Source organism: Scyliorhinus torazame, chromosome 3, assembly GCF_047496885.1.
Source record: "Scyliorhinus torazame isolate Kashiwa2021f chromosome 3, sScyTor2.1, whole genome shotgun sequence".
In the NCBI taxonomy this organism is placed as follows: domain Eukaryota; kingdom Metazoa; phylum Chordata; class Chondrichthyes; order Carcharhiniformes; family Scyliorhinidae; genus Scyliorhinus; species Scyliorhinus torazame.
In genome coordinates, this window is record NC_092709.1 from 145,699,438 (window position 1) to 145,726,855 (window position 27,418).

General features: G+C 49.0%; 1 protein-coding gene, 1 long non-coding RNA gene and 1 other non-coding gene across 3 annotated transcripts in view; 1 reads left to right on the forward strand and 2 right to left on the reverse strand.

The window, feature by feature from the left end:
- The window catches only part of LOC140408740 (vesicle-associated membrane protein 8), a 50,206-nt gene that overhangs the window by 15,419 nt on the left and 7,369 nt on the right, over positions 1–27,418 (reverse strand). The gene's annotated exons all lie outside the window — the stretch shown is intronic.
- LOC140409535 (uncharacterized) lies at positions 7,513–14,154 on the forward strand. The gene is made up of 3 exons (XR_011940373.1): positions 7,513–7,664; positions 11,250–11,426; positions 14,071–14,154. It is a non-coding gene; the product is annotated as an uncharacterized lncRNA (long non-coding RNA).
- On the reverse strand, positions 24,934–25,120 carry LOC140409696 (U2 spliceosomal RNA). Its single transcript, XR_011940484.1, has one exon. It is a non-coding gene; the product is annotated as a U2 spliceosomal RNA (small nuclear RNA).

A 27,418-nucleotide genomic window follows, 5' to 3' on the forward strand; every position in this document is an offset into this window, starting at 1 on the left:
GCTCTTTCCAAGGGCCCCTCCCCTCCACTGACCGTAATTTGTACTTCCTCAACATCATTGATGAGTACTCAGGTTTCCTGTTCGCCATACCATGCCCTGACATGACCTCTGCCACAGTCATCAAGGCCCTGCACGGCCTCTTCACCTTGTTCAGTTTCCCCACCTATATCCATAGTGATCGGGATTCCTCTTTCATGAGTGATGAGCTGCATCAGTTCCTGCTTAGTAAAGGCACCCCCTCAAGCAGGACTACCAGCTACAACCCCCGGGGTAACGGACAGGTGGAAAGGGAGAACGCGACGGTCTGGAAGGCCGTCCTTCTTGTCCTACGGTCTAGAAGTCTCCCTGTCTCCCGCTGGCAGGAGGTCCTTCCCAATGCGCTCCACTCCATCCGGTTGCTCTTGTGAACCGCCACCAATGTGACCCCTCATGAGAGGATGTTTGTTTTCCCCAGGAAGTCCACCTCAGGGGTCTCGCTCCCGTCCTGGCTGACGGTCCCAGGGCCCGTCCTCCTCCGGAAGCATGCGAGAAGCCATAAGTCGGATCCACTGGTCGGAAATGTCCTTCTCCTCCATGCTAACCCCCAATATGCCTACGTGGACACAGCTTCCCTTAAGGATTTGGCACCCGCAGGTTCCCCAGTGACCATCACCACTACCCCCGACCCTACACCGTCTCCATTGCTACTCATCTACTACGAGACGCAGATGACGACATGCTCCTGGACACGCAGGCCTCAACACCTCAACCGACACCAATATCCACACCACAGCCGACACCAATATCCACACCACAGCCGGGACTGAGGCGGTCACAGCGGAAAGTCAAAGCCCCCGACAGACTCGATCTATAACTCAACCAGTCCACTTCACCCCTGCCGGACTCTTGTTTTTAAACAGGGGGTGAATGTGGTAAACCACTGTATTGTATTGTATTGCACTGTTGTACTGTTACATGCCTGGGCATGCGCGGTGGTGCAACGAACACACTGACGTCACGACGTGCGGCAACTGTGGCTCCGCCCACTTAAAGCGGCAATGCCCTGCCAAAAAGCGACAGTGCCTACGCTGTGGCAGGCTTGACCACTATGCTGCCTGCTGTCGAGCAGCCCAGCCTGCCAACTTGCAACGATTTAACCAGCCTCGCAGGAATGTTGGGACAATCTAACCCACCTTCACCGAGTCCGATCCTGACTTCATGCAGACCAGTGACACCGAGGACAGGGAGTCTTTTTGAGTCGCTGTCATAACCAAGAACAGGCTGTCCCCGAATCGAAAGCACCAGCCGCTGTCGGTGCACAGCATTGATCCAGACGACGAGTGGTGTACCACCCTGACGGGCAACCCAAATTCGTCGCCCACCTCAGAGACTTGATTTATGAGCCTTACAATGTTGGACTCAATGCTTTGTTCTTTCGTCCTGTTTCAGCATTTCACTCGTTTGTTTATAGCATTCGTTATTAGTTTTGTTGTTGGTGTAACACCTTGTTTTTCTTTTCTCTGCACCAGGCACCTTCCCGTGTATATAGCCTAGCCTCATGTACATAGTTATGTAAATACTGCACACACATGGTCAGATACACTCATTACACGTTATTTATTCTCACATAGGCACATGTTCTTTGTAAAAACGGGGGATGTCATAATATACATCAGTACATTATGGTGCAATCACAAACACACACTGATGGACATGCAGTGGGACCAACCAGCATACATAACACCGCAGCCAATCACCAGTCAGAGCACACGCACTATAAAGACAGGGGACAGGAGAGTTCCCGCTGATTCTAGCAGCAGCCAGCTCAGAGCACAGAGCTCACAGCCTGCATCACAGACATTCACCATGTGCTGAGTGCCTCACCATAGCTAGTGATAGGAAAGTGTCCACAGTTAAGCTGGTATTGCTTATACCCACGTTTACAGTATGTTAGCATAGTTGACCAGTTAATAAAATAGCATTACACCACTTCCAGCATTGTTGGCTTGTTTGTGAACCAGAACACCCAACACGACAGGTAGCACAGTGGTTAGCACCGTTGCTTCACAGCTCCAGGGTCCCAGGTTCGATTCCCGGCTTGGGTCACTGTCAGTGCGGAGTCTGCACGTTCTCCCCGTGTCTGTGTGGGTTTCCTCCGGGTGCTCCGGTTTCCTCTCACAAGTCCCGAAAGACACGCTTGTTAGGTGAATTGAACATTCTGAATTCTCCCTCCATGTACCCGAACAGGCACCGGAATGTGGCGACTAGGGGCTTTTCACAGTAACTTCACTTGTGACAATAATAAAAAGATTATTTTAAAAGATTATAAAAGCAGGAGAAGAACATACAAACTGTTTGAGTCTACTCCACCATTAAATATGATCGTGGCTACACTTTCCTGCTTGGTCTCCATACCCCTTAATTCTCTTATTTCCCTTAGTGTGAGTATCATTCCCTTCGCGTCCAAGAGGCCCTAGCCTGCTTTTGTTTCTCTCATGCTGCGTGAAAAACATGCTCATTGGGAGAGGCCTATCACATGATTGGCTGTTTGTCATTTAAAAGGGAGTGGGTCATTATTGTAAATGGACTTGGGCTGTACAAGAATTGTCGTTGCTATGATGAAGTGTATATTGTTAGGTTTGATAAGGTGTGCAATGAGGGCACTGGGGATCACACCCTCCATTCTAAAGTGTGTGCTGAGATAGGAGCTTACATCAAACCTTGTTGACATCTAATTCCTTTATCCTGACAGAGGATAAGATTGCCTGAACATATACTGTTCTGTGCAAGTGGCTGAGCAGCATGATGCATTAGTGGCTCACGGTGAAAACAAAAGGCTGCACTTTCTGGGCCCCAATGCACTGGAGGGTGTCGCAGACCCCACCCAGTGACAGGAGCTGAAGACCAGTCAGAGATGGGAGGCAGAGAAGGCAGCTCTCCAGCAGAAACCGGAATCAGAGAAGGCAGCTCTGCAGCAGAAACTGCAAGCAGAAAAGGCAGCTCTCCAGCAGAAACTGGAATCAGAGAAGGCAGCTCTGCAGCAGAAACTGGAGGCAGAGAAGGCAGGCCTCCAGCAGAAACTGGAATCAGTGAAGGCAGCTCTCCAACAGAAACTGGAGGAAGAGAAGTCAGCCCTCCAACAGAAACTGCAGGCAGTGAAGACAGCCCTCCAGCAGAAACTGCAGGCAGAGAAGTCAGCCCTCCAGCAGAAACTACAGGCAGAGAAGGCAGGCCTCCAGCAGAAATTGGAGGAAGAGAAGTCAGCCCTCCAGCAGAAACTGCAGGCAGAGAAGGCAGGCCTCCAGCAGAAACTGCAGACATATACAGCAGCCCTCCAGTAGAAGATAGGGGCGGTTTCTGTGATTAATCAGGGCCCCAAAGTGAGTTTGGAGGATCTATTGAGGCACAATTGCAGACTCCATTATCAATTTCTCACCACATTCGCATAGTAATATTTTATATAACTGCAACCCTCATGTTACATACCACAGCTATCTTAGTGCTGGCAAATCATAGAAGATTTATTATTTTTATTGATTACTGGTGCAGCATGAGGACCACAACAACCTTGTGTGCAGATGTGTTGCAGCCTGGAATCATGCCCTTCGTAGTGACTGTCACAATGATGGAGATAAAACTGCAAATTGTGTTCAGATATATTGGCCATTTAAATAAGTCAATTGCATTAAGAATAAACATACAATCCAAAGGTGGCTGAAGATGCAAATTCTCAGAATGTAAACTCCATCACTGTCTGAATTGCCCTTGTGGTGGTGATACTAAGAGAGAGTCAAGGGGTGTGATTCAACCACCTCGTCGCACCCATTATTGAGTCAGGTGCGACGGGTGAATCACGGGAGAGGCCCAAATCGGGCTTGAGTAACCCGATTCAGGGTGCCCGGCGGGATCTGGATCACACCCTTGCTGGGTATGATCAAGATAATCATATTTAAATGAGGCTCATTTAAATAAGCGCGGCCATCTTGATGCCGCATTCACCTGGTGCCTGGGAGTCACCGCCCACACCGGCGAGGCCTCAACCGGGCGCCGATTAGTACTGGTCTCCACAAGTGGAATGCCGACCTGGGTGCCCGGGTGCCAGGTTGGAAGTGCTATGGTGCCCAAATGCCAGGTAGGCACTACCAAGTGTCAGGATCTGAGGGAGGCCAAGCCCATGAAAGGGGGCATGAGGGGGGTATGATGGGTGGGGATTGAAGGGAGGTAAGAAGGGGCCACATAAATATTGGAATGGTGATGGGGTTCATGAAAGAGGGGGGCCCAAAGGGGGATGTGGAGCCTGATAAGGGGGACCCTCAGTGACTCCATAGCAGCATGTCATGATTTGGGCGGGGGGTAATGCTCATATTTGTGGCAGGTGGCATTGCCCTTGGGTGGGGGACTCTCAAGCTCACTTAGAGATTGGGACATCTTTTCAAAATGGTGCCCCGATCTCTGAGGAGCCGTTCCCGCTGGCGAATTCAGCTCCCCACTAATGAAAACAGTTTTAAGTGTGGGCTAGACCAGGAATAGAATCCGCAAGGCCCACAAAAATGAGTAAATTGCACCTAAATCTCATGCCATGACTTCACCCAAGAAGCCGACAGGTAACACTCCACCAAACTCACCAAAAATGACACTTCAAAATGTTTTGGTTGAATCGTACCCAAGAATATCACGCCTTCTTTCTGGACAGGGACATTTCAAAGGCGTGAAAGGCATGGGGAAATTTATCTGCCATCTCCTGTGGAGATAATGGAAGTTGATCATCATCTCAGCAGGAATTATATCCTGTAAATGATGTCCCAGACTGGTTTGTGTCTTTTTTGCCTTCTGGAATACACAAGAAACTGCGATTAAAAACCAGCTGCAAAACCTGGTCAATGTGGCCCTAGTGCAGGATGTGTCCAGAGTGTGTGACACAGAAACAAAAAGTCAGCAGTAGTCATCCCTGCTCTAAAGTAGGTACAAATACAAGTCTTGCTCTCTCTGTGATGAAGCAATCACAGCTGAAAGGGAAATAGGACAAGTTATCAGATAAACTGCAGGACGGCAGAATCTCCAAACAGCTACTCAACTGCTGACGTCAGTGCTTTTGGAATCACGAATCTCAAGTGGCTGCAACATTTTACCACCTACTCCTCAGATGCAAGTCAAAGACTGATGTGTATATTTTGTTTTAACTTATTTTTGGACTCAATTCTCATCTCTAATCTGTGTGAATGAATGTGCATGTGTTGTAATTTTATTTCTTGTGTTTAGTAGCTAATAAACCCACTCTTTCTTTAACTCCAGAAAGCCTGGTTAAATTGGCTCCTTTAAAACATAAATATATTGGGACTGGAAAAAGGATTCCGCAAGGGGAGGGATCCTCTTGAAATAATCGGATTGCGACCAACTGAAGGGGTTGAATATAGAAAGTGCACCAGTTCATCCCTCCTCAACAATTTGGGGGTATATCATCCAGAATTTAAAAAATCGAGGGGAACTTGGCTGGAATAACAAATTTAGGGGAACTTGCAGGGACCGATCATAACAAACTGGGAGCTCATCTAGTTTAGTGCCCCTAGGCACAGATATGTTCCTTCCTGTCTGTGCGGAGTCTGCACATCCTCCCCGTGTGTGCGTGGGTTTCCTCCGGGTGCTCTGGTTTCCTCCCACAGTCCAAAGATGTGCAAGTTAGGTGGATTAGCCATGATAAATTGCCCTTAGTGACCAAAATTGCCCTTAGTGTTGGGTGGGGTTACTGGGTTATGGGGATAGGGTGGAGGTGTTGATCTTGGGTAGGGTGCTCTTTCCAAGAGCCGGTGCAGACTCGATGGGCCGAATGGCCTCCTTCTGCACTGTAAATTCTATGATAATCTATGATTTCCCTTACAGGTTCAATTGCAGGGCGACTTGATGATCACCATTGGCAATAGGCAAAGTTTACAGACCAGAGGACACATTGTTTGTTCAGCCCCCGGCTACTGATGGATGGGGGTCAGATGCGCTCAGAGACATTTCATATATGGTCCACGCTTCATAAACACTGGCACACATGACACAGCAAAATTCCCACTCTCACCCGGGAAGATGAACACTTTCAAAGGTAGCCTTCTGAAAGCATTATTTATCTTAAATTGAATTCACTGTAGATGTCCATCTGTTTTAACATCACACCTCTCCCTGCGATAGATGTCTGTGCCATCTCGATTGTGATCTCAGTTGTGACTTTAATGGTTTCAATGAGTTGATGCTCATATTTTTCCTCTTCCCTCCCCATCTGACACATGTTTCACCCATCGATTGAAGACAAAGGTGTTGAGTGAGGCGGAGATCTCGAAGGAGCTAGGCAGGCTGGATAATTACATCACGGAGAAGATTGTGGATTTTAACAGAAAATCAGAATTGACCCAAACTCAATCAGCAGTGCAGTGTAGTGAGAACGTGCAGCTATTTGTGCTTGTTTCCTTTTTTCCAACAATGGAATTGGTGCAATTTGTATGGAAACCCTTATTCTCAAGGGCCAATTCTGTGTTTTAATTATGTATCATTGCCATTTCGTCACAAAAAGATTTGCATAGTTTTCATGCAACATTTTGTTCAGAGTTTATCAGGCCATAACCTCCAGATCTGCAGAATCAATGTATTCATCTTGATCATTTTCATGCACACAAATATACATTTTAAAGGGACTGTGTACTTCCAGTTTTTTTCACATTTGTTGATGTTTATTCCAAATTCACCAGCAATAAAGACCACTGGATAAGTTGGAATAATAACCAAGTTTGGATCAGTATGAGTAATAGCATCCATGGTACTGGCCGTCCCTACTGGTCCTATGACCAATTTACCTTTTGCTGGAACACCCATGGCTGTGGGTTTCCCGTGGTGTGGGGTGGCCACAATAGAAAATCCATTGGCCGGTGGCTGGCAAGGGAACACACAGCTGGGGGACCGGAGATTCCAGCTCAAAGTGTCACATAACCCCGCAGAGTGAACCGGTGCAAGTGGTGGCCCAGCATGCTGGTGCAGCTGATTCAACTGGCTGGACCTGGACTTATGAACTGTGATTATGTGGGCGGCAATGTCAAGGCAGCAGCTACCATCTGTCACTAGCAGCAGCACAGATCCTGGAGGTAATGAGCGGCACAGGCTTCAAATAGGAGGACTGGGTGAGGACAAATAAGTGGAAGCGACAGACAAGGAACAACAAAGGGCAGGCTAGAGCACACTGCATTTATATCCAACTCAATTTCAGCTCTCACTGCCACAGTTGTGGATAAAAATAGTAAGTCGAAGTCTAGGGGCGCGATCTACCGGCAGCGTTGCACCCGAAAGGCGGTGCAATCGGTAGATGCCAGGACATCCTTCTTCTGGGATCTACCCGGCTTGCCACACCTCGCGAGATCTAATGCGACCTCATGAGACGTGATCTGAATCCCACCCATTGTGGGTAGGATCACTATTTTGCAAATCTGCATATTAGAGTGAGACAGCTTGTCTCACTCTAATATACACTCCCTTGATCGACTCCCCTGCTTGCTCTCTGGGCAAGATGGCACCCTGGCACTGCCAGACTGACACTACGAATGTGCCCAGGTGGCACTGCCAGGCTGATATTTTCCTGTGAGAGCGATCAGGCACTGGGGTGCCCTCTGCTTGTGAGGTGGGGTGTAGGGAGGCCTGAGGGGACCCTCTTCTAGGTGAGTTGGGGCTTTGGGGAGTTCGGGGGCTGCATCGAAGGGGGGGGGGGGGGGGTGCGAGAGATCGGGACGCTGTTTAAAATTAACTTCCCGATCTCGTCCTGCGCTGAGGAGTTTCAGCGAGCGGAACTCTTCAGTGCAGAAAATGGGACTAAGTGCAGTCTCGGTGGGAAATTCCCCACTGAGGCCCCAAAATAAAACAGAGTCCCGATAGATAGCGTGGTGTGTCTTGCCACTGCCAGCACCGGGGTAACACCCGGCTAAACGTGCTTGCACAGGAATGTGTTCCAATTTGGTTAGATCGCGACTTAGGTTTTCAGGAGAAGCCAAAACCTACAAAACTTTACCTCAGTGGATAAATATAATCGAACAATGGTGACATATTTTTAATATTTTGTTTAAACCTTCATGTTAGACACTAGCATTTTTACTCACTGAAAAAAAGTTACCTGACGACCAGACAGTTTGAGTACACACAGTGTACCTAATTTCCTTTGATAATATGTTTCCTAGCGTTCTCTGTTCAGCTGTTTTCAATATTATTTGATAAAAAATAGAGGTCAAGTTTCAAAAGCTTTATCGAAACAAAATGTATGTAGAAGGTGCTTTTAATGAAAGTGGGAAAATGATCTGGTTGAATTACTCATGGCTTTTGTTTTGACATCTTATGAACATCAGAAAACATAATAAGCTGAGCAGGATGGCAATAGAATGTAATTTGAGAGAAGGAAAGATAGTTAGAGATACTGTGTTCAGGGAAAGAGTGGTATGATAAAAAGAGAACCTATAAGTTCATAAGAGACTGGTGAGACTGCAGGGAAATGGCGGGAATCAGATCACAGTTACATATCACATTTCAACATCGATGTTAGTAACCCATTAGTTAGTGTTTGTTATTGGCATTAATGAGAAAAGATGAGAGCTATCTTTGACCACCCCAGCACATAATCTGGTGATTGTTGTTGAAACACAGTTAGCAGAAGTTTCAGAGAACCAGGTGCCTCCCATGACTACACGGTTACATAATCATTGGCGGGACAGCGTGGCATAGAATATTAGGGGAGGGCAGGTGGGGAAATATTTTTAAATTAATTATTCCAGAGATCGGTGTTAATCTGATGCTAAAAACAAAGTAGGAAAGAAAAACGGATCTTGCATCATTTCAAATTTCATGGATCGCAAGCATGCCAGCCAATGACAACTACCATACAGGAGGTGGCGCTGAATCTCACATGCATTGTGCTTTGGGGATAGGACGGGCTTAGAGCACCCAGAGCAAATGCAAGGTGACAATCAGCAGCAGCATTTACTTCCATTTTTATCAATACCACTAAGTTGCATATCATCCTTATTTATCCAATGGAAAGTCAAATATTATGGTGTAAATCAAACAGTTCAAACCATTTAAGGAATTTGAAAAAAATACCTTTAGCAACATGTATTATAAAAGAAATGAGTGTATGAAACATGTGAGTTGGCTGGACAGCTGGTTTGTGACGCAGAGCAAGGCCAACAGTGCGGGTTCCATTCCCATACCAGCTGAGGTTATTCATGAAGGCCCCGCCTTCTCAACCGCGCCTGAGGTGTGGTGATCCTCAGGTTAAACCGCCAACAGTCAGCTCTCCCCCTCAAAGAGGAACGCAATCTATGGTCATCTGGGACTATGGCGATTTTACTTTTATTTGTTTGGGTCAGTTAGCTCAGTTGGTTAGCTGGCTAGAGTGTGGTGCAGAATGACACCAACTGTGCGTGTTCGATCCCCATGCTGGCTTCACAGAGGCTTGATCCTTACGTTTCCCCATGCTTGATGTGGAGTGGTGCTCCTCAAGCTGTATATCCAATGCTCTCTCTCTAGAGAGATGTCCATGGTCCCTTGTGAACGATAACTAATTACCAACAAGTTTAGAGAATTTTTAAAGTCTATCTTAGCTCACATACATAATGGGCTGGATTCTCCGATTTGGAGACGATGTCGCCACACCGACGTGGGAACAGCAGGAAAACCTTTTGCAAAACGGGCACTGATTCCCCGTTTTGCTGGGGGCTAGCAGCCAGGCAGCTTGGAGCACCCGGCTGTAGCTGCCGATACGGCCTGGAGAATTGCAGGGTCCGTGGCCACACATGCACATGGCGGCGGCCGTGCCGTGCTTCGTGGCAGATGCAGTTTGCAGACCCGGCCCACAAAATAGTCCCCCCCCTTTGGCCGGCTCGCGCGTCCCGGACCGCCCCATCACAGTGCCCCCAGCCCCGAATATGTCCACCACTGCCCGCAGTTCAGCCCTCCCCCAACTGTGGCGGCGCTGGACTGAGTCCGCAGCCGCCACGCTGAGTTCCCAACGGGTGACACTACACGTGTCCAGCGCCATTGGGAACTCAGCCGATTGGGGGCGATATGTTATTCTCTGAATAAAGATTGTAGACTTCCAGTTAACACAAATACTTTATTCAGTGGGTTTGTTCTGTTTCCAGAGCATAACTAGATATAATACAGTCAAGAGGTTTGACCAGTGAAGCTAAGGTAAACTGCCTATGCTGAGCTGTCTCTGTCTGCTGCTGCTCACTAGCCCTGTGCTTCTGAAAGAGGAGGATCCTCCCTTGGGCTGGACCCTTTATACCCGTCTCTGATGCTGCCCTCTAGTGATGCTGTGGCTGTTACATCTGTGCTGGAGTGCCTGGTGTATGTGCAGATGTATGTACAGATGTACAGATCACTACAGGTGGAGCATTGGGGGCCGGGCCTCAGGCAATGACCTGAGGCCGTGGATACGTGGCGTGGCATACTCTGTAATTATGCTGCTGATGTGTTATGTACTCTGGGATAACACAGGCTGCAACTTGATGCAGCTTTGACCAAAATATACTCCAGACGTTGAAGTAAGTTCAATGTGATTTATTGAACCATTAGTGCAGTTCTCTGTGAGTTCGACTCTCCTGCTAATCTTGCTATATTAACTCAGTCTAACTAACCAGTCTGCTCTAAGCCACGTGGTGGGTGTGATGCTTCTGATCTGCCCCTGTCCTTCTCTCTACGTGTCTGTCTGTGGAAAGAGACAGAGCATGTGTGCCCTGTCCTTATATATGGGTTCCCCCCTTGTGGTAGTGTCACTTCTGGGTGTCTTGACTGCCCTTTGGTCTTGTCCTATTCTATGTGTTCATTAGCTGTATGTCTGCATGTCATGACATCTCCGGTGCTCCCTCTAGTATATACTTAGTTGTAGTGTATTTACATGAATCCCTTGTGTATAAACAGTGATGTATATCACCACAGCTGCTTTGGAGGGGGCGGAGCCTCGTGGAAGAGGCATTGCCCCCGATTCTGTCGGGAATTTGGATTCTCCGGCCTGTTGCCAAACGGATTTTGGCGTCGGAGACCGGAGAATCCAGCCCCATGTATCTGGTCTAAACATCTTTTGATATGCTGGGATAAGGATATTAATAATCTTTATTAGTATCACAAGTAGGCTTACAGTAACACTGCAATGAAGTTACTGTGAAAATTCCCTCGTCGCCACACTCCGGCTTCTGTTCGGGTACACAGAGGGAGAATTCAGACTGTCCAATTCACCTAAAAAGCACGTCTTTCAGGACTTGTCGGAGGAAACCGGAGCACCCGGAGGAAACCCACGCAGACACAAGGAGAACGTGCAGTCTCCACACAGACAGTGACCCAAGCCGGGAATCGAATCCAGGACACTGGGGCTGTGGAGCAACAGTGCTAACCACTGTGCTATCGTGCCACCCTAATGGTTTCATTCGATGTCGGTAAGAAAATATGTTGTATTCTTTGCAAAAGGATAACCAAATTACAAATGAAATAGCTAAGCTGGGAATGATGGAATATACGGACATGGTTTTAACGTGAGATGTCAAGAATCACATGCCAGTCTCTGATTAGCTATACTCCCAATTAACTTAAAGGACAGTGGGATATACTAGTTGGACTAAATTTTATGGATCTGGTCCTGATACTACTCCATGATTCCAAGGCCCAGGAGAATACTGTAGAATGTTTCACTTTATTGCTAACATGCTTTGCATTTATGATAAGTTCCTCAGAAATGTTTCTTGTTTTTTTCCAATTAAGGGACAATTTAGCGTGACCAATCTCCCTACCCTGCACATCTTTGGGTTGTGGGGGTGAAACCCACGCAGGCACGGGGAGAATGTGCAAACTCCACACGGACAGTGACCCGGGGCCAGGATCGAACCCGGGTCCTCAATGCCGTAGACGGCAGTGCTAACCACTGCGCCATGATGCCACCCTGAAATGTTTCTTGTTGCGTAGTTCTCTAAGCAGTATGATACTTTCATCATATCAAATCGTATATTACTAGTTTCCAAATGCAACCAGTGACATATTGCAGAGATAAAGCATGCAACTTCATATTTTGGAGGTTATCGATTTCACCCTTTTATAGTCCTAGTGTTGCAGAAATACATGCACGTTTTTACTTTCCCATTTTAAATTTTGTCACATTGAAACGTTTAATTTCTCTATTCCCTTCGGTACCTTTGATCGGTACCTGGACAGGAGGCATGTAACCGGACCCTAGTGAAGATTTGTTGACATGCTCTGCATAGAATCCCTACAGTGCAGCAGGAAGCCATTCAGCACCAACCCTCTGAAAGTGTCTTCTATCGAGGCCCACTCCTCCGCCTTATCCCTGTAACCCAGCGCATTTATCATGGCCAATCCACCTAACCTGCACATCTTTGGACTGTGGGAGGAAACTGGAGCACCCAGAGGAAACCCACCCAGACATGGTGAGAATGTGCAGACTCCACACAGTCACCCAAGGCCAGAAACAAACCTGGGTCCAAGGTGCTGTGAGACAGCAGTGGCATCCACTCTGCCACCATGCCACGTCTATCCACCGTGTATATCCAAGGTTGGGCGGGAATGTTAAACTCACCATTTAGAACCACGGGCAGCATAGTGGTTGGCACAGTTGCTTCACAACCCCAAGGCCCCAGGTTCGATTCCCGGCGTGGACTTAAGTAGGGTGCTCTTTCCAAGAACCGGTGCAGACTCGATGGCCCGAATGGCCTCCTTCTGCACTGTAAATTCTATGATTCTATGAACCAAATACCAAGTCCCCTAAGCTGAGCTGGACCTGCAGTAGAATCTACATTCTCTTGTCACTGAACTGTGTTGGCTTCCTCCAGTAGTTGATTTTGATGTGCCAATGAATTCTAGGGACCCAGAGTTTGATAAGCACTGTTTTAGTGCTGTGGTAAGGACAGAAATTTGATTGGAGGATTCAAGCATGGAACTATGGGAAAGATGACCATGGATCAGGAAACCGACATTACACTCAAGAAGTTTGGAGAGAAAGTAAAGAAATGGTGGTGGTGGGGGGTGGGGGGGCGGGGGGGGGGTTGGAATTTGAAAGGACAGTGGGGTCAAGGATTGTTCTTTTGAGAAGGGCTAGATGATGGCATGTTTAAAGAGGAGGTGGACTGCGATTGAAAGCTAGTCTTAATAATGGTGACCATGAAACTATCATTGATTGATGCAAAAACCCACCTGCTTCACTATTGCCCTTTAGGGGTGGAAATCTGCTGTTCTCACCTGGACAAGCCTACATGTGACTCCAGATCACAGCAATGTTGTTGACTCTTAAATGGCCCCTGAAATAGCCGAGCAAGCTACTAAGTTCAAAGCCTTGCCAGCGACACCCACATCCCATCAAAGAATTTAAAAAACTGAGGGGAATCGACTGTTAACAATGTCAGCTAACATAGAGGACATGAAAGGAAGACAATGTCAGCAGAATAGTGAAAGCAAAGTCAAGGGAGCAGGAGGTGGTCTCAGGTCAAGATTGACTTGGAGAGGGTGTGAGGGGAGGCAGAAACACGAGAGGGCACAGGAGGGAAATGATCAAGGCAGCAGAACAATTAATTACTTTATAAGTGTAGTAAATGTTAAATACCGTCGCCAAGTAGTTATCAGTTTGGTTCCACAAACTTCAAATTAATTATCAGATAACATTTTACTGGTAGTGTTATCTGAGGGTGCAATGTTGGATAGGAGAACAAGAGATTCTTTGCCTTTTTTCATGTGGTGTCAATGTGAGCAGATAGAGGGAGCCTCAGCTTGTTGTTGTATCTGACATTGACACCTCCAACCAACTTGGCCTTGAACCCACATTTTTCTAGCGCAAGTCCATAAGACCATAAAACATAGGAGCAGAATTAGGCCACTCGGCCCATCGAGCCTGCTCCGCCATTCAATCATGGCTGATATTTTCTCATCCCCATTCTCCTGCCTTCTCCCCATAACCCCTGATCCCCTTTATAAAACCATAAGACATAGGAGCAGAAGTCAGAGTGCTACAAACTCAACAAAGGTGACAACAAATTTCAAACAAACTAATGTTAATTTTTTGTTCTCTTTTTTTTTAAGGCAGCGACAAACAGTATTTGCTGATGGCACAGGATATCTGGTGTGCACAACTATATCACCAAACAATTTGAGGTCTTACAACACCAGGTTAAAGGTCCAACAGGTTTATTTGGAATCACTAGCTTTCGGAGTGCAGCTCCTTCATCACGTGACTCACCTGATGAAGGAGCAGTGCTCTGAAAGCTAGTGATTCCAAATAAACCTGTTGGACTTTAACCTGGTGTTGTAAGACTTCTTACTGGTCCACCCCAGTCCAACGCTGGCATCTCCACATCATGGCTACTGTGGAAACCTAAACTTGACCATCTGAAGCATCGTGGGATACATGACATAATGTGTTAAAGAATCTCATTGTAAAGTGCTTTCTGTACCTCATTAATTCAGTTAGCAGACAAGTGGCCCCTTGTAAATTGATTACATTGTCTTGGGTTTAATCGATCTCTTGACGAGATCAATTCAGTTTGTATGGTGACACGCACACACCATTGTTCAAACAGTACCATCGGAGCCAGTGACGTCAGTCGATTAGCACGGCCTTTGTATTGTTAATATGTATTCACCTCTGTAAAATCACTGCAGGAGACATTGACATCACTGATCACTTCTTCTTTGTATCGGAATTGTACCTTTGTCTCTGTGTATGCCAACTGAAAGGCTCAGCAATTATCACTGTATCACCTGTGAGGGGGAATGGGGTTCTTTTGTGTATTAAGATCTCTACGTCCCTCATGTTCCTTAGAGTGTGCCTGCTGCAACCCCTGATTCCAGCGGCCTCTCTCCTTGTGACAAGTAAAATCATTTAACTTTAACTGTGTTGTTATCTGTTACGCTTCTTTCAGTCTAAAAGTCTTACTCGGGTGTTAAAGATTTTGACAGTACCAAACAGCTCAGAATAGACCAGTTGATACGTAACCAGTGGGATGAATGTCTTTTTGTATGCTGCAATAGCTATGATTTTATGATCTGCCATCTTGGAAGAAGCCACCAGAACACTTGAGTTTGTTACCATTGTCACTTCCAGGGTAAGTGTCTACTAGCAACATCACAAAGTATAAAAATACATTCTGCAACACTGAAACCAGAACTAGGGGGCAAAGCCTCAAAATAAGGGGGAGCAGATTTAAGACTGAGTTGAGGAGGAACTTTTTCACCCAAAGGGTTGTAAATCTGTGGAATTCCCTGCCTAGTGAAACAGTTGAGGCTACCTCGTTGAATGTTTTTAAGGCAAAGATAGATAGATTTTTGAACAGTAAAGGAATTAAGGGCTGGGCGAGTAAGTGGAGCTGAGTCCACAAAAAGATCAGCCATGATCTTATTGAGTGGCGGAGCAGGCTTGAAGAGCCAGATGGCCTACTCCTGCTCCTAGTTCTTATATTCTTATGTAAGGCTACTGGGGGAAAGGGATGAGAAAAATCTTCCATCTGCAATCAATGACTGGAAAAGGTTGACAAGTTTGATGCTGTGAACCTGCCCCAGTTGAGTTGATGAATTTGGATAAAGTTGAAACAATAAATGGACAGCCAATCATAAATGGATTCCTCTCTGTTTAAATTTAAGAGTTTGTTTGCAGTAGCCTTGATTATTTTCATTATTGCTGCATTGTTTAGCATTGTTTTGTTAAAAACAATAAATATTAAGGACCTCTGAGATGCCTGGGGCTGGACCGCCTGGTTTCTGTCACCTGGGGCAGGTGGGGAAAGGGTGGCAGCAACATGGGTTGGAGCTTAATTGCACCAAGATTTTGCCCCACTTGCATTGGTCCTTTAAATCCAGGGGTAGGTGAGCACCATGCCCCCACGCAAGCCCAATGAAGTGTTCTGCCAGCCCAATGAAGTGTTCATAAAGGTCTTGTGCAGACTGGTACACAGGTACATGTTTCCCCTTGTAATTTAAGACCTTTTGATGTGTTTTTTCTTTAGGAATGAGGAGGCATTGAGCTTGCTCTAGTAGAGCAATATTGGACCAATACATCATCTTGCAGATGGACTAGAGTAAGCAGCACTGAAGTGGCTTTGCAGACATAATGGCAGTTAATGACCCCGTGTTTAAGGCCGAGGTTCTATAGCTTCAGGTTAAGATGAATAGCAATTTTGCTCCACTGTATTTGTACCTACTAGGGCTAACAGTCTTTACAGTAGAGGTGAAGAGAAACCGGTTTTTGAGCATACCGTCGCCTCACAAACCCACCACAGGTTAACCTTATTATACATACAGAAGTGTTTTGTTTTGGACAGGGCTTGCCTGGCAAGGGTGTTAGATGCCGAGTATTTGTACCAGTGGAGCCGGTGTTCATGGATTTTGGAGCCCAAATGTTTTAAAGTTCAGAAAGGAAAACTTGAGATACAAAGATTGAGATGTCCTAGAGGAAGTCCTTTGAATCACTGACGATAAAAATATGTTGCCAACAGTTCGTCCACAGTGTACTGAGAAACACTTCTGTATGTATACTAAGGTAGTGGGTTTGTGAGGTGGCGGTATGCTCAAAAACTGGTTTCGCTCCCCCACACTGTTAGCCCTAAGTAGATTTTCTTTGTAAGTCTTCTGGTTAAACATGCAAATTTGCAGCACAGTGAAATAATTACACATTTGTATTAGAAGATAACTTATTTTCTACTTACATTTTCTTTGACTAAATCAGGAAATTTGACATTATTGTGGGGGAAACCCACTGAATTCAAAACAATGGAGGCAATTTGTGGAATGTGAACATCGTTGGCATGATATTTGTTGACCACCCAAATTACCCTTGAGATGGTAATAGCCTTTAAACCATATATGTTGAGGGTCATGTGATGTGTGCTCTGGCTCTGCTCATCTCGTAATACTTTATTTTATCCTGATGCACATTACATATTTGTCTTTTCTTGGGATATATGTCTTGTGCTATGTCCCTGGAGGATCCTGATTGGTGTTTTGCGAAGAGCAGCTGAGATAAATTGCAGACAATTCTCGTTGACCATGGCAGTTGGAGTGGGCTGGGGTGGGTCCCAGTTTGCAGTGAGAGGCTTTGTCGCTGGTGAGCGGGTTTGCACTTTAGCGGTGCTGTGTCTATCTGGATGATGGCTGCCCTTGAGAATACTGTTCTGGATAAAGATCTTGGCTCTGAGGTGCAGGTCTTTAGAGCTTACTTTGAAGATTTGCGAGGTGTTCTTGGGCGAATGGTGCAGATGCATGAGACAGTTGTTGGAGTCGGAAAAACACTTATCCTTAAACACTTACATTGCGACTTTGAGATCCTGCTGCATGGCGTGTTCTTTATCCTGACAGGTTCAGGCGCTAGGGGCCAGGCAAGGTGTGCCCGTGAACCTGGTTCCTGGTGAGAATTGGGAGGCAAGTTCCCGATTGGGTTTGAAAACTGGCTGCCATCTTGATTGGAGGCTGGGTGTATCAGGTTCAATGGAGCACAGAGTATTTGATCTTTGAAGCCTGGGGTCGGTTAGGCACCACGACCACTGGCCCTATATTGTCCTATTGTCGATGTTCACCGTGACGGGTTGGAGGTGGCCGAGCCTCCAGTCATCGTCCCAGCTGGGGCCCAAGGCTGTGGGTTGCCTGGGCATCAGGGCAGTGACATGGTGGAAATAAAGGTTCTTCGTTTGTTGGAATTCTTGAGAGATGCTGAGAAATGTTTTTTTTTAATTTTGCCATTTTTATAAATTTAGAGTACCCAATTCATTTTTCCCAATTAAAGGGCAATTTAGCGTGTTCAATCCACCTACCTTGCACATCTTTGGGTTGTGGGGGCGGAACCCCCGCAAACTCGGGGAGAATGTGCAAACTCCACACGGACAGTGACCCAGAGCCGGGATCGAACCTGGGACCTCGGCACCGTGAGGCAGCAGGGCTAACCCACTGCACCAGTGTGCTGCCCGAGAAATGTTTGTTGACCCTGGCTTGGCATCGGCCTTCTTGAGCAATATACATGATGTCATTATCCTGCAATTCTTCTATAATCCTGCAAGCTATTCCCTTGTGATTATTTTGTTAATTATTTTATGTTGTCCTCTCTCCTGCAAGGGCATGTGAGATGTGAGCATGAGGGCGAGTGGTGTCTGTTATTCAGTTCTAACAAAAATCATACTGAGTTGATCTGAAATGTGGTCTGTGCAGTTTTACTCCTTTTTGTCATTGTGTTATAATCCTTGTGGTTGTGGGAGGGGAGTGTCTTTTTGACACCCCTTATTTTATGAAGATGAGTGGAGCCAGGACAGAGTGATGGGTGGATGGGGGATGATAGGGTTAGTTAAGTCCTCATTGAGATCGGTCGAGTTCGAGGACAGGGAGGGTGCAGGGAGGGTGGAGCAGGTAGAGATGGATAGGCTGGTTAGGGAGATTCTCCAGGTGGACAGAAGGTACTCAGAAGCCCCGGAGGCGGGACTGTTGAAGGAACGGCAGAAGCTGCAGATGGATTTTGGTCTGATATGCACAGGAAAGGCGGTGGAGCAGTTGAGGAAGGTGAGCGGGGTGGTGTATGAATATGGGGAGAAGGCCAGTATGATGTTAGTACACCAGCTTAGGAAATGGAAGGCAGCCAGGGAGAAAAGAAGAGTGAAGGACGGAGGGGGGAACATGGTCTTGGACCCAGAGGGGTGAATGGGGTGTTCCCCGATCTGGATTTTGGAAGTAGTAGAGTGATTGGAGGCCATGCAGTCGGGCAAGGCCCAGGAACGGACGGATACCCAGTGAGATTTTATAAGAATCTTTCTGGGGTGCTGAGCCCGCTGCTGATGAGGGAATTTAATGAGGCTAGGGAGCGGGGTGTTCTTCCCACAACAATGTCATAGGCTTGGATTTCATTGATATTGAAGCGGGAGAAGGACCCAGAACAATGCGGCTCATACAGGCCAATCTCCCGACTAAATGTTGACGCCAAATTGTTGGCCAAGGTTTTGGCCTTGAGAATAGAGGATTGTGTTCCGGGGGGGGGGGGGGGGGGGGGGGGGGGGGGGGTGGATAGGGGGGACCAAATGGGATTTGTCAAAGGAAGGCAGCTAAAGGCCAATGTTAGAAGCCTCTTGAATGTCATCATGACGCACTCCGAGGGGAGGGAGGTGGAGGTAGTGGTCGCTATGGACGCGGAGAAGGCCTTCGACCGGGTGGAGTGGAAGCATTTGTGGGTGGTCCTGGGGCGCTTTGTGTTTGGGCAGGGTTTTGTAGACTGGGTCCAGTTGCTGTACCAGGCGCCGGTGATGAGTGTGCGGACGAACCGAGTGAGCTTGGAGTATTTCAGACTGAGCCGGGGGATGTGGGAGGGATGTCCACTCTCCACACTGTTGTTTGCCTTGCCTATAGAGCCATTGTCTTTCACAGTTGTTTCTGGTACTGTCAGTTCTCAGAAATGTCTAGGCCTTCACTTGGTACAGTTTGATGTGGACTCTCAGTTTGCTCCGTCTCTGGCAACCTTATACTAGCTGCTAAAAGTTGATCAGCGTGCCTTCTCCACACTACACCCTCCCGAGTTTGAACAGTGCAGGAAATTGGACCTGCCTATGCTTTTTAAAAATAAATTTAGAGTACCCAATTCATTTTTTCCAATTAATGGGCAATTTAGCATGGCCAATCCACCTCACCTGCACGTTTTTGGGTTGTGGGGGCGAAACCCACGCAGACACGGGGAGAATGTGCAAACTCCACATGGACAGTGACCCAGAGCCGGGATCGAACCTGGGACCTCGTCGCCGTGAGGCAGCAGGGCTAACCCACTGCGCCACCGTGCTGCCTCGATCTGTCTATGCTAATCGACCACTCACTGGTGTAGTTCCTTGATGATACTTCTTGACCTTTTTGAAAAACACGGCATTTAGCCCAGTTATCACATTGCAAAACCTGGGGAGACTCCAACTCATCCAGAAACCGCCACATGTCCCCCTCCCCTCCCCCTGGGTCCGCCTCGTAATGTCCCTGGTAGTACTCCCTAAACGCCTCGTTTATCCTCCCTGGCTCCGACACCACATCCCCAGCCCCAGCCCCATTGCAAAACCTGATTCAGCTGTGTTTTCAGATCATTCACTTCAGAGGCTAGTTCTTACCCCAGCCTGTTGATTTGTTTTTAGTTGCCAACCGTTGCCCCTCCAGACGGCTGAACAGTGCCTCCTTTACCTGAATCTCATAGAATCATAGAATTTACAGTGCAGAAGGAGGCCATTCATACCATCGAGTTTCCACCAGCCCTTGGAAAGAGCACTCCACTTAAGCCCCACGCCTCCACCCTATCCCCATAACCCAGTAACCCCACCTAACCATTTTTGGACACTAAGGGCAATTTTATCATGGCCAATCCACCTAACCTGCACATCTTTGGGCAGTAGGAGGAAACCAGAGAACCCGGAGGAAACCCACGCAGACACAGGGAGAACATGCAGACTCCACACAGACAGTGACCCAAGCTGAGAATCGAATCTGGGACCCTAGCGTTGTGAAACAACTCTGCTAACCACTGTGCTACTGTGCTGCCCTCTGCCATGGCACAGCCTCTGCGGTGCCTTCTCCAGATTGTGGTGTTTCGCTGTCACACCCTGCATCTCTCCCTCGATGTTTCATTCTCGCTGCATTCACCCTCATGTTTGAGATCTTGTTTCTGGAATGCAACTTCTAACTCTCCTACTGAGTTGCTGTTCCCGAGGATTTCCAAAACGGTTCTTACCCTTTAAGAACATATCAAACTTAGCCTTTACGATTGATTTGTTAAGCAAGGTCAGTTTACAGTAATTCTTCTTGCTGTCAGTCTGTTCATCGTACTTCAGATGCTGCTGTACAGAGTGAAATAGGAAAGGAATATTGGTGTTGCAGACTGCAGTCCGAGTAGCTCCAACTCTTTACATTTCGTCATCTGGAGCAACTCCCATCCAAACATCCTTCATGATTATTCTGTGCTGGCTCCTTTTGCTCCTGTTACCGTTATTTACAATCAGCGATCTTTTCATTCTTGTTGAGTCTTGATGCATGAAGGGAGTCAGCAGCTCTTTTGCCAAACTGAATATTCTTTCCAATGAACTCGAGAGTTTCCTTATGGTCCGGAATTGAGATGCACCACAATTTCTTGTTCCTTTGTGGTTTGGAATTTATAAAGGGAGCAGATAAATGCATTCTGATCATCCTTGCCAAATTTGTCTTTATACTTTTGACCTTCATTTTTGTCATAGCATTCATATGCATCTTCCGTAAGCTCTTCACCCTTTGTTTATCGACCCTGAACCGCATTTGTTACAGTATGTTGAGCCTTTGTTGATTTGGTCCCAGCACTGCAAGTCTGAGCCTTGACGACAGCTGTTTTTAGAGTTTCTCAGCAGCAGCTACTTTCTGAGGGGCTGGTTTAGCACAGTGGGCTAAACAGCTAGCTTGTAATGCAGAACAATGCCAGCAGCGCAGGTTAAATTCCCGCACTGGCCTCCCCGAACAGGCGCCGGAATGTGGCAACTAGGGGCTTTTCACAGTAACTTCATTGAAGCCTACTTGTGACAATAAGTGATTATTATTATTATTATGTTCCTTTAGGCCAGTCATTTTCAAACTCAGAGTCACCATCCACGGGTGAGTTGTGGGCAAGTGTCTGGATGGTCGCGGAGCGATGGGTCACAGCATTCATGATCGCAAGAAGAAGTGCCCAATGGCCGTAGCTGACTTTTAAAAGTGTCAGCCACGACCGGCGTTCAAGGATGCTGAGTATGGAGAGAAGGCGAGCCGCATGCTGGCACACCAGCTGCGTAGGCAGGCCGCATCCAGGGAAATATTGAGGATACGGACTGGGGCTGGGGATGTGGTGTCGGAGCAGGGGAAGATGAACGAGGCATTTAGGGAGTACTACCAGGGACTTTACGAAGGGGACCCAGGGGGAGAGGAGGGGGACATGGGGCGGTTTCTGGATGAGCTGGAGTTTCCCCAGGTGGAGGAAGCAAAGAGGCAGGCATAGGAGGAGCCCCTGGGGCTGAGGGATGTGCTGGATAGTATCAGGGGTATGAAGTTGGGGAAGGCCCCTGGGCCGGATGGGTACCCAGAGGAATTTTATAATTTGCGACGAACCTGGCACCACATCTGTTGGGGGCGTTTAATGAAGAATTGGAGAAGGGGGAGTTGCCAGAGACGATAACGCAGGTAGTAATCACACTAGTCCCAAAAAAGAGGAAGGACCCAGTGGAATGTGGGTTGTATAGACCCATATCACTACTGAACATGGATGTGAATGTATTGGCTAAGTTGTTGGCGGGGAGGATAGAGGACTGTGTCCTGGGGGTGGTTGCAGAAGATCAAACAGGCTTTCTGAAGGGCAGGCAGCTCGCGAGTAATATAAGACGGCTATGTGAGGGCTGCAGGGCAGGTAAGTAGGGGCCTCTGGAAGGTTGGTGGGGTGGCGATTGGGGGTCCTGAAGTGGGGGTCTGTAAGGGGTGTAGAGGGGCCTGAAGAAGGGGGGCCCCCAGGGACCCCATGGCAGGGTGTCCTCCCTTTGTGGTGGGGGGGGGGGGGGTGCGTGGGGGAGTGCGCAGGTGTGTGAGGGGGGCTCAAAATGACGGCTCGATCTCTGAGTTCAGCTCCCCAATGCTGAAAGAAATTCCAAGGGAGCGATTCTACGCCATTCTGTCGGCAGTGACTCACTTTAGATACCTCGGGTGCAGGTTGCTCGAGACTGCAGGGCGGGGGGGGTGGGTGCTCTGTAGGTACACCATTTCTAGTTTGGTGGGAGGGTGAAAGCTGATCTGGCAAGGTGGGATGGTCTCCCTCTGCCATTGGCGGGTCGGGTACAGACGGTTAAAATGAATGTGCTGCCGCGACTCCTGTTTATTTTTCAATGCCTGCCGATTTTCCTGCCAAAGGCATTTTTAGAGAGATTGAAGGGATGATTACTTCGTTCATATGGGGAGGGAGGGGGTCCAGAATTTAAAAGGTGCTACTACAGAGAGGAAGGCAGGCAGGGGGTTTGGGTCTTCCAAACCTGATGTGCTACTACTGGGCGGCGACTGTGGAGAAGGTGTGGAGCTGGGTCAGAGGGGGTGATTCCCTGCGGGTCAGAATGGAGGAGAGTTTGGGTAGGGGGTCGGGATTGAAGGTGCTAGTGACAGCGCCGCTCCCGACGGCCCCGGCGAGATACTCAGGGAGTCCGGTAGTAATAGCTTTGTTGAGAATTTGAAGGCAGTTTCGACAGCACTTTGGGTTGGGGGCAGGGTCAAGGGAAATGCTAATTCAGGGGAACCATAGATTTGAGCCAGGGAAGTGGGATGGAAATTTTCAGAGATGGGAGGAGAAAGGAATTAGGACACTAAAAGATTCATTTCTTGGGGGGTCATTTTGCAGGATTGAAGGAGCTGGGAGCGAAGTATGGGCTGGAGCAGGGGGAAATATTTAGATACATGCAGGTTCAAGACTTTGCCAGAAAGGAGATACAGAGCTTCCCAGTAGAGCCGACTTCCACATTGCTGGAGGAGGTGCTGACGACAGGGGGACTGGAGAAGGGGGTAGTATCGGCGGTTTACGGGCTAATTTGGTATTTTGGAGGAGGAGAAGGCACCCCTACGAGGGATCAAGGCAAAGTGGGAGGAAGAGTTGGGAGAGGATATGGAGGAGGGGTTCTGGTGTGAGGTGATGCGGAGGGTGAACGCCTCCACCTCGTGTGCGAGGTTGGGGCTGATACAGCTGAAGGTGGAGTATAGAGCGCACCTTACAAGGGCGAGCATGAGCCGGCTCTTTGAGGGGGTAGAAGTTGTGCGTGAACGTTGCGGGGGAGACTCCGCAAACCACATTCATATGTTTTGGTCCTGTCCAAAGTTGGAGGATTACTGGAAGGAGGTGTTTTGGGTAATCTCTAAAGTGGTGCACGTGAAACTGGACCCGGGCCCTCGGGAGGCCATATTCGGGGTGTTGGACCAGCCGGGGTTGGAAACGGGCGCGGGGGCAGATGCTGTAGCCTTCGCCTCGTTGATCGCCCGAAGGCGGATCCTGTTAGGGTGGAGATCAACCTCTCCACCCTGTGCCCTGGCGTGGCGGGGGGACCTGCTGGAATTCTTAATGCTTGAAAAGGTCAAATTTGAACTGAGGGGAAGGATAGAGGGGTTCTACAATTCATGGGCTTCAAGGGCGTTATTCATTAGGCACTTTCGAGAATTGGATTACATTGAACATTAGAGGGGGGTGAGCTGGGAGGGTTGGGGGGGGGAGGGGGGCGGTGGGTGTTAATGGTGACTATGGGTGATTCCTGATTCCTTTTTGTCATTTGTTTATGTTAACATGCGGGCTAATGTTTGGGGGTTTGGTCGGAGGATAGGATCGTTGTTATTGATATGGGGATTGACATATTCGTTCCTGATTATTGTTTATTATTGGGTGTAAATTTGAAAGAAAATTTTAAAAAGGGTAGCGATTCTCCGGCCTCATTGCACTCTCGCTCGAGCGAAATGAGGCCAGTGAATAGCCAGAGTGGCCAAAAGCGAGAACCAAGGGCAGCACGGTGGCACAGTGGTTAGCACTGCTGCCTCACGGCGCAATCCCAGGTTCGATCCCGGCTCTGGGTCACTGTCCGTGTGGAGTTTGCACATTCTCCACGTGTTTGCGTGGGTTTCGCCCCCACAACCCAAAGATGTGCAGGCTAGGTGAATTGGCCACGCTAAATTGCCCCTTAATTGGAAAAAATGAATTGGGTACGAGAATCGTGCCAGATGCCAAACAGTTTGCGATGCACCCGGCCCGCTCCCGCAGGCGAAATCGGGATCTTGCCGTAGCGTGGCGAGAAGCCAATTTTCACCACTTAAGCCTCATTTCCATACAACTAATAGGAGCCACCCCATATCCAGCGGTCTCCCGTCATTCCGCGGCCTCCCCAGCAAGTGCTCACGCGGCGCCGATAAGTGCTCCCTTTAAAAAAATTATTTTTAAATTACTTTTTCTGAGTTACCAAGCCAGGGCTCAGAGTGTGGGTCAGGGGTTAACCCCTAATCCAGCTCCTCGCCTGCTCCAAAAGCCCATTCAAATTGTATCCAATTGATGGTCCCCACAAGAGAGACATACCAGATCTGAGCCAAAAGGCTACTACAGTTGATCTTAGCCAAAAGGCCGAGAAGCGATGATTAGTGCTCCTTTTGAAAGACGTGAACCTGGCAGAAGGGCTTCTGTGGGGAGCTGAGGAGGTGATTAGCCATCTTTGCTCACTCGCAAAGAGCCCGGAGGCTATGGACTGGCCACCCCAGTGCTTGACGGGGGGTGGGGGACCCTCGGCTGGGGGTGGGAGACCCTCGGCAGGGACGGGCCACCATGGGAGGCAATTTGGGGGGGCGCTGTGTGGGGGTGGCAACTGCACGCAGCACCATCATGCCAACCCCTAGATCATGTGTATCCATTCCAGAGGCAACTCTTGTCCCTGCCTATCTGCCCACTGACCACCCATTACCTCCACCAAATGCCGAGGCCTCTGGCCGTGCAGCTGAGGGCTATTGCTGATAGGGAATTGCCAATCGTGATAAGTGGGCACTTCACACAACCCAAGTGGATTCCCATGGGTGGGCGGGTCATGTAGCATGTGGGGGTCATTGCCTAGCATCCCAATCACACCTTGATGCCTGGACACTGAGCCTGAACACTGCGGGAGGCAACACCACACACGCAGCAACCAACATCGGAACACAGCTCCGGGGACATGTCCATGGCTGGAGGGTGTGTCAGTGCCACAGGGAGGGGACCAGCTCCCGGTCCAGTGATGTCATGAGTCGGCATCTGGGGTACAGGGCCTGGGGTCCAGTGAGGGGAGCCCGCTGCAGCTGGGAGTGTGTGGGTAGGATGTTCAGATTGGGGGGGGGTTTGGGTCAGTGGGGGCATTGAAGGTCCCGGGGTGTGAGCCACCGGAAATGGTGGCAGCAGCAGTATCTGCAGATGCTCGAGGCGGCGGCCCATGTGCTGGGCCCCCCCCATATCCTTAGGACCCGGCCACCCATCAGGCCAGGGAGGGTCGTGAATGGGAAGTCCTGTGATGGCCCAGGGTGTACAGGCGTCGCTGGTTGTTTGAACAGATGACGGACAGTGTGTGCCGCAGGAGGCTCCGCTTCAACATGGAGACATGGTGGCACCTCTGTCACATCCTCGTGGACTTAGGACCACATGGAGGAGGAGGATATTTGTTCCCAGTGGCCATCAAGATATTGCAGCCCTGAACATTCACATCTCAGGATCCTTCCAGGGCTCGAGCGGGGACCTGTTTGATAACTCGCAGGCCACAGCCCACAGGTGCATCCGACAGGTCACAGTAGCCCTGTTTATCGGGCGGAAATTATCTCAACTTTGACATGGACCAAACCCAACAGGATGCCCGGGCAGCAGGATTCTCCGCCATCGCCGGGATGCCACAGGTCCAGGGGGTAATAGATGGCACGCATGTTGCCCTGTGCTCACCGACCATCTGGGAGTGCCCTACGTTAACCGAAAGGGTCCCCATTCCCTCAACATACAGCTCATGTGCGACCAACACATGAAGATCATGATGACGTCCCGGGGAGTGTCCACGACAGCTACATCCTGAGGCAGTAGGTCATCCCCGGCCTCATCGAGGACCACCCCAGGACGGGTGGCTGACTCTTGGAGGATAAATACCTGCTGAGGACATGGCTAATGACGCCAGTACGGAGGGCGAAGCTGAGACCCGGTACAACGAGGCCCATGAGGCCACCAGGGCTGTGATTGAACAGTGCACTGGTGTACTCAAAATGCGGTTCCGGTGCCTCAACCGCTCCGGTAGTGCCCTGCAGTACCCCCCCCCCCCCCCACCCCCCCACCCCCCGGAGGGTCAACCACTTTGTGGTAGCCTGCTGTGCCCTCCACAACCTCGTACAGCAGTGGGGCAGCGTGCTGGAGGTTGATGATGAGGAACATGTGGCCACCTCTGAGGAGGAACAGGATGAGGGGAAGGATGATGAGGCAGTACTGGACCAGCAGGGGCTGGAGGAAGAGCCCAGGTAGGAACCGGAGAACTAGCCGGAGGCTGCAGGACAGGTGGCAGCGGCGAGAGTCCGGCACGCCAGGGGGCCATGGAGGCCCTCATACCCGCCTGCTTCACTTGGACATGGCCTGGTCTGTCGTCATACCTTACCCATCTCCCACCCCCATCTCACACCCTCGCAGGGTAGGTGTCAGCACGGTCAGCGGGACACTGCCAAGGGCTCACAAGCCTGTGTCGACCATGCAGCACCTCTTCAAGGTCAGCCTGGTACTGGGTGACAGCCCCCAGTGAGTCGGACATTCTGCCGAGACCCTCAGCCATGGCCGTCACCGACTGCGCAACGCCTTGGCCACCTTCACTCATGGTGCCGACGTCGTGCACCAGGCTCTTCACTGCGGTCGTCACCCTAGCACTGTTTGCCTCGGTGCCACGCATTG